The sequence below is a fragment of the Pseudorasbora parva genome, chromosome 5 (genome assembly GCF_024679245.1).
Source record: "Pseudorasbora parva isolate DD20220531a chromosome 5, ASM2467924v1, whole genome shotgun sequence".
NCBI lineage: Eukaryota > Metazoa > Chordata > Actinopteri > Cypriniformes > Gobionidae > Pseudorasbora > Pseudorasbora parva.
This window is the reverse complement of record NC_090176.1, coordinates 8,440,286-8,447,965: the sequence shown is the minus strand read 5'-3', so window position 1 is coordinate 8,447,965 and position 7,680 is coordinate 8,440,286.

The following is a 7,680-nucleotide window of genomic DNA, read 5'->3' as shown; positions in this document are numbered from 1 at the left end:
AGTGTAGCTGCTCCGAACATCACGTGAATTTCTCCGTCTCTCTCTTGGCCCGCAGCTGACAGCTTAATGTGAGCCACATGCAATATTTATTCCCATCCACTGTCAGACTGTCTAGCTGTCCACAGGAGTACAAAGAATGTCACTTATTAGAATAAAAGCGGGGGAACCGGCGGTAATCAAGGACATATGTACATCAGCCGCTGCCTGGCCCTCGCGAGAGCGCTCACCTCATCTCTCTCTCCTCTCCGTCTCTCCTAACTAGCTCTCAGGAGCCATTTGTGGCTGTACTAAATTCATTTATTTATCTCATTAGTGCCGGCAGGCCGTGGGACGCTCGCTGTGACATGTGTGTTTTGTTATAATGCTTATCACAGAACTAATAAACAACAGCGATCACCACGGCGCTGGGCGTCGCATGCTATCATTAGCCCTAATGAAAACACCTGTAGTTTGGGAAAAATCGCCCCATCCGGAGCCAAAACACCAGAGATGAGACTGAGCAAGAGGAGTCTGACGCTAAAGGGAGCGGGGAAGAGATAGATGCTAATGTTAAAGCTTCATGATGTTGCTTCATTTTTACTATGAACATCAAGAAGCGACCCAAGTGCCTTGGTTTCATACAAGAGATGTCCAACATGACTGTAAACAAACATTGGAATTTATCAATATTAGCATAAACTGAAATTTCCAGTAATATGCAAAATTATCATCACGGCATATGGCTGAATGGGAAAATTAACGAGTTTGGTTTCTAACTGCTATTGCATTTCAGTCATTTCATAAGCTCAGCAACCAAATCCTTGTGAAAAAGAACCTCGTTAGCAAACTTTTAAAATGATTTCTTATTATAGAATAATACACTTTAAAGTACAAACTGAAGGAAATGTTTTCAGACACTTAATTGATATTAAATGAAATGTGCACGTGTTGGGTAAGTTACTCTAAAAAAGTTATTAAATATTATCTACTAATTACATAATCAATTAGATTACTGTAGCTAATTACTCTCTCTAAAAGTATTGCATTAATCATTTCTTTCTAAACACCACATCGACCTCGACCAGTAGATCAATACACTCAGGTGTTGTGTATGCTAACAGTGTATAAACACAGGAAACTAATGAGGGAACGCAGGGAAAACAGAACCAAAACAGAACATGCTTGTTCTATAGTTTACAGTATTTAATGCAATTAAATCAGAAATAACTCATATTTTATATAAATATATGCACACATTCACTCTTGTTTATATGTCTAATATGTAAAAAATGTAAAATAAATAAATAATTATTGCATTTAGTTACTGTATGAATGACATCATCATTTACACTTTGAATGACATAACACACACACACAATTTCACTGTAAAAACTAAAAGCATTGCATTGGAATTCACCCTTTTCTTCAGTGTGTAACGTCACTGGTTTCCATCTCTTCCAAATGACAGTAGTGATGGTGGAAACGCAGCCTCAGATGGTTGGTTTGGTTCAGGAGGAACTGTAAAAGCAGCTGCTGTTTGTTTGTGTCTCTCGGTGACTGACGTCTGTCTAACTCATAGCATGAAACCCTGATGATGTGTGACGTCTGCGTGAGCATAAAGTTATATAAAGTATATAGTACATTTGTCGACAGGTAGGTAGAGCATCCTATCATAGCATTCGGGTCGAATCCAATGATTGGATGAAAAAAATGTTTGGTCCTGAGACTTCCACAGAAGATATATGTACATGTTTTAAAATTTAGACGACTTCTATTATTGATTGCTATCAAAATGTGAAGAGAGTTTCAACCAGCATAACAAAAAGTGTTCATGAAAAAGAAATTGCCTACCCTGCCTTTAAATAGGACTTAAGCACATATTTGTATGTGATATCAGAATTTATTTGGTTGTCTGACAAGCATTTGTGGTAAAGTAAAATATACTTTAATGGCATTTCTATTGAAACTTGTATGTCATGTATTTAAATATATTTGTCATTGCAAAAAGTCTCTTTCTTTAAAAGCACAATATGTAAGATTTTGGGATTAAAATATAAAAAAACCAATAGAACAATGTTATGTATTTAGTTGACTTGTGTACTTGCATTATCCCAAATGTTTCCGAGAATGTTTAAATCCAGAGAAATAAGCGATTTAAACCAGGACACGGACCGTGTGTCGCCTATCTATGACATCATACCTGCATTACCCTCGATTTCCGGTTTTATTTTCCAGAAACCATGGAAACACCAAAGATGCCCTAATATCTGATGTGTTTTAACTGGTCATTGTTCTCCAGCCCAACACAGTTAGTCTTATTGTTTATATCTGGTGTTCTTGATTTACTGCGAGTACCATGTTTTACCATGCTTAATATCGATCTCTCACTGCAGTGTGAACAAGCGTCTCGTAGTCACCTAATATAACGCTGAACGTGCTCTCGAGCGGTGTGTCGCACTCGTCTCTCATTAGCATTCGCTCTAGAAGCCTTGTTCCATGCCAACCGCTTTCTGCCCCACCCTGCTTCATACTACAGTAACATTAATAATAATACATTAGCACATTAGTGGCAAAAATTACATATTGTGCCTTTAACGCTGCACTATGCAAATTTTCCATCCGCTAGAGGTCACCTCTATTCAAAATAAAGGCATAGCTGGATAACACCAGGTTTGAGCGCAGTATCTTGGGACATGTGGTCTTCACCTCACAGCCGGTGGAAAATAGGACTCGGGCAGAAATCATGTTCATGGATGCGGTTATTAAAGGGATACTTCAGCGCTGGGAAGATGAATCTGTATTTAAACTGGGTAATTAATGTAGTAGAAATGTGAAATTATTTTTGAATTTGGTGCCTTCTAGACTGAGAAAAGACAGTAAATGTATTTTTGTCTCATGGGGATGAAAGACTACAATTCCCAGGATGCTTTGCTGCCCTGTGAGGCCATTCCCAAAGCCACCGCTACTGGATTACTGTGACTGAGTTGGAGAAGACACTACAATAAAATACTGAACGTGTCTGTTCAATATAACGATCGAGTTGCCGCGTGAGTCTCACAGCACTAACTCAGATTAGGAGTCAGATTACATTTAACGTCATAAATGAGCTGATGAGCTCTCGTGATGAGAGCTGAGGTAATCGCGACTACACTCGCGGCATACATTCACAACGCGAGTTCAGTCTGGCGCGTTTCAGTTCATGTCTTTGCAAGCTTAACTTTCATAGAAATTAATTTGAGAAGTTAAAACACTTACATTGCTTAGCATCCGTTTAAATGAGTGCCTGCAGCTGAGCTAAGCTGTGAGTGCGACCCCATTCCCCATGGGTGGGTTCAAAACATGTGGAAATGGCTCCCTCTGCTGGCTGTAGTCTTTAGCCTCTGGGCAAACATTCCTCCTACAGGCAAATATCGTCAATTTGCGTCAAGGGAGGAGTTTTTCCAGAAATAAAATGCACAAATTAGGGCCGGGACTCGATTAAAATAAGTAATCTAATTAATTAGAGGCTTTGTAATTAATTAATCGAAATTAATCGCATTTTAATTGCATATAAATATTTGACCTGAGAACAATGAGAAGTAATTTTTCACATGTGTTTTTAGTATACCATTGAATAATGACTGAATACATGAGCTTAATCAACAAAATATTGTTTATTTATTTCAGTCCAGCAGACTAAGTGTAGCAAAAGCGTATTTGTGATATTTGACGCTCGATGTGTTGCGAGAAAAACATCCTTTAGTTTTTTTAAACAAAATTTCCCATCCACGGGGCCAAGCAGAGCGGTCTCATCAGCTTCTTCGTTTATGTTCACTGGTTGATCCTCCTGTATAATCGGTCCGTCGAAACTCATTCATTGAAAAACGTTCCGCGGAGCAAAAATAAGTGTGGTTAAAATTATGTTGTTTTTTTTGTTTGTTTTTTTGTGTGTAATTAATCTTAATTAGCGCGTTAAAGTCCCGTAGTTAATTAATCTTAATTAACGCGTTAAAGTTAATAAATCTCTCGTCTCATGGGGATATGAGTGGGGGAAGCACAATCATTTGATTAAACTCCAGGGTTTCTACTGATACAAAGCCATATGCTAATCGCTGAAGTAAACCTTTAATGTTCCTGTAGTGTGAAGCAGAGCAGGGCCGAGTGTTGTGGAGCTGAGCACGGCCGCTGGAGCGATTGTTACACAAACACACGCCTCGCGAGCAGAGGGACTTTTATTATGATGGGATACAGTCGCCGGCGCCATTTCCGCTTTTCCGGTCATGAGTATGAGGTAACGCAGCTCGGTTTATCATATTAGATATATAAATTGTGTTTAAAATGATTTTATGACTTTAATCTGTGGGTTTCGCTTAGCGGCTGCTGTGACATGTTCACACTGCAATGAGAGTAAAGCGCTTCTGCAGAATAAATAAAACTGAGGGTAACGCAGATATGATAAAAATTTAAAGGCGACTCCCTCAGACGTCCCGGCTCCTTGGTTAAAATAGCAATTTTCTCAGAATTTACAAATACACAATTTACAGGTTGGAAACTTTTGGGATATTGTAAGAACTCAACTGAACAAAATATATAACACTGGCCTAGTGGTTTTTAGATATTTTACTGCAAAAATACTACATAGTGCACCTTTAAGTGTTCTTTTATTTAATTAATTATCTGCAAGGACAGTTCTTCAAAATTATACTTTTAAGATTTGAAGTACACAAAACACATTGTAGTTGGGACAAACTATGTTTTGTATTTGTACAGTAACTGAAACTGTCAAGTGCTCAGCTCAGCTCTTAACATAATAATGGCAAATTAAAAGATGTACTGCAAAGTACATTTTAAATCATGATCGTGTGTCATGTTTTAAAGAAATGCACTTATTTTGATGTGTTGTCTAGCATACTGAAGCACATGTAAGCAGTTTGATCATAATTTTAAACATAGTGTGTTCATCAGCTTTACATTTAAAGTTAACATATTTTATTACAAATATTACAAATGTGTAATTACAAATATAGTTAAATACACAAAATGTCAAGTTTCAATAGGAATGGGATCAATGTATATTTTAGTTTACCATAAATGCTTGTCATTACATTCATCTGTACACTTTAACCATATTTCAGAGACAATACAATTATGAAATTACATATAAAGATGCACTTGTCCAACATAAGTGAGTCAAAAACACTCTATTTCAGCTAATTGCACTCAATATACATATAATACATCTTTGAATTTAATTGTAAATAGCTTGATGTTGTCTGAAAACGTACATTCATTTTGTATACACCGACAGGTGAAGTGAATAACACTGATGATCTCTTCATCACGGCTCCTGTTAGTGGGTGGGATATATTAGGCAGCAAGTGAACATTTTGTCCTCAAAGTCGATGTGTTAAAAGCAGGAAAAATGGGCAAGAGTAAGGATTTGAGTGAGTTTGACAAGGGCCAAATTGTGATGGCTAGACGACTGGGTCAGAGCATCTCCAAAACTGCAGCTCTTGTGGGCTGTTCCCGGTCTGCAGTGGTCAGTCTCTATAAAAAGTGCTCCAAGGAAGAAACAGTGGAGAACCGGCCACAGGGTCATGGGCGGCCAAGGCTCATTGATGCACGTGTGGAGTGAAGGCTGGCCCGTGTGGTCCGATCTAACAGACGAGCTACTGGAGCTCAAACTGCTCCAGAAGTTAATGCTGGTTCTGATAGAAAGGTGTCAGAATACACAGAGCATCTCAGTTTGTTGCGTATGGGGCGGCACAGCCGCAGACCAGTCAGGGTGCCCATGCTGACCCCTGACCCCGCCGAAAGCACCAACAGTGGCACGTGAGCAGCAGAACTGGACCACGGAGCAATGGAAGAAGGCGGTCTGGTCTGAGGAATCATGTTTTCTTTTACATCTCGTGGATGGTCGGGTGTGTGTGTGTGTGGCTTACTTGGGGAACGCATGGCCCCAGGATGCACTATGGGAAGAAGGCGAGCCGGCGGAGGCAGTGTGATGCTTTGGGCAATGTTCTGCTGGGAAACCTTGGGTCCTCCATCCATGTGGATGTTACCACCTACCTAAGTATTGCTGCAGACCATGTTCACCGTTTCATGAGAATGGTATTCCCTGGTGGCTGTGGCTCTTCCAGCAGATAATGCTCCTGACAAAAAGCACAAATGCTTCAGGAATGGTTTGAGGAGCACAACAACGATTTTAAGGTGTTGACTTGGGCTCCAAATTCCCCAGATCTCAACCCAATCGATCATCTGTGGGATGTGCTGAACAAACAAGTCTGATCCATGAAGGCCCCACCTGACAGCTTACAGGACTTAAAGGATCTGCTGCTAACATCTTGGTGCCAGCACAGCACACCTTCAGGGGTCTAGTGGAGTCCATGCCTAGATGGGTCAGGGCTGTTTTGGAAGCAAAAGGAGGACCAGAAATGTTATGCTTGATCGCTGTATTTCTATAAGGGGAGAGCGGGGCACAACCTAACGCTTTATGACTTTCTCAGTTTGTGTAAATCCAATTGGGGTACAGAATATACATTTTTTCCCACATTAATTTCACACGTCTAGTACAATTCGGTTTTGTTTAATTAATACAGTGTATACTTTTCTCTTGATATCCCCTGAAAGAATGGAAGTGAAGTGTGACAACATGCCCCACAGGTGGAGTACATTACATGACCAAATGACAGCTTAAAATGTTATCTGATATAATCAACAACAAAAATGTGAAATCCAAGACAAACTAAAATATTTTGTCAATAAAATTTAAAAAATTAAAAAATTAAATAATTGCATTTTTTAATCATGAAAAATAAACACATTTTTGGGTTTGACAACAAACAAACCAACCCTCAAACCACAGCTATACAGAATAATTCAACATTTCTGACCATTGACTCTCATTGAGTCATTATTCACCTGTTTCTCATGGTTTGTCAAAATAATTCATAAAAGTATAGAATATGATAGCGTATTTCTGACAGGAGCTCATTGTTACGCAGTGTGACAACACACCCGATCTGTACGATCATTATTAAAGAACGATCTCTACTGTTAAATAACAGATATCAGTTTACAATAATATCAGATTTGTCTTATTTTAAATGAACAAAAACAGATATGCAAAATAGACTTAAGTAAGAAATGTACTTTTGCTATGGTTAAATAATTGTTCAGTGATATCTTCCCAAAGATTTTTAATTTTGGCACACATTTTTCTCTATATAGTGTTGATATGGCAACTAGTAAATACACAAAGTCATCCTGGCTTGTGTGGAAAGTTTTTGTGTGGAATGTGTGTTCAACTAACACCACGTTAGGTTGTGCCCCGCGCTCCTCTACTCTTTATTTTTTATTTTTAAGGTATGCTAAAGTGTGCTTCTTTTTCACAAGAGGAATAATGATACATACGGTTTAATATCTGAGGCTACCTCGCTCCTTGAGTACTACTGAGGTCTGAGGTCTGTTATTGCCAAAGTAACACAAGAGTAAGGTTGGCGACACATTGGGTTAGGGTACTTTTTGTTTCTGATGTATAGTTTAGCGTGTGGGTAGATCAAGGTGAACAACTGCAACAGAATCTCACTGTGAGCTGAGATTGATTCTGTCCCAGGTACAATGTGTGTTATTTGTGTATTATGTCGTAATGGGGGTGTATTTGACTCTCTCAAAGCTGTGATCAGTATCTGCTGTGCTCATCAATGCTGAAATCAATCATAC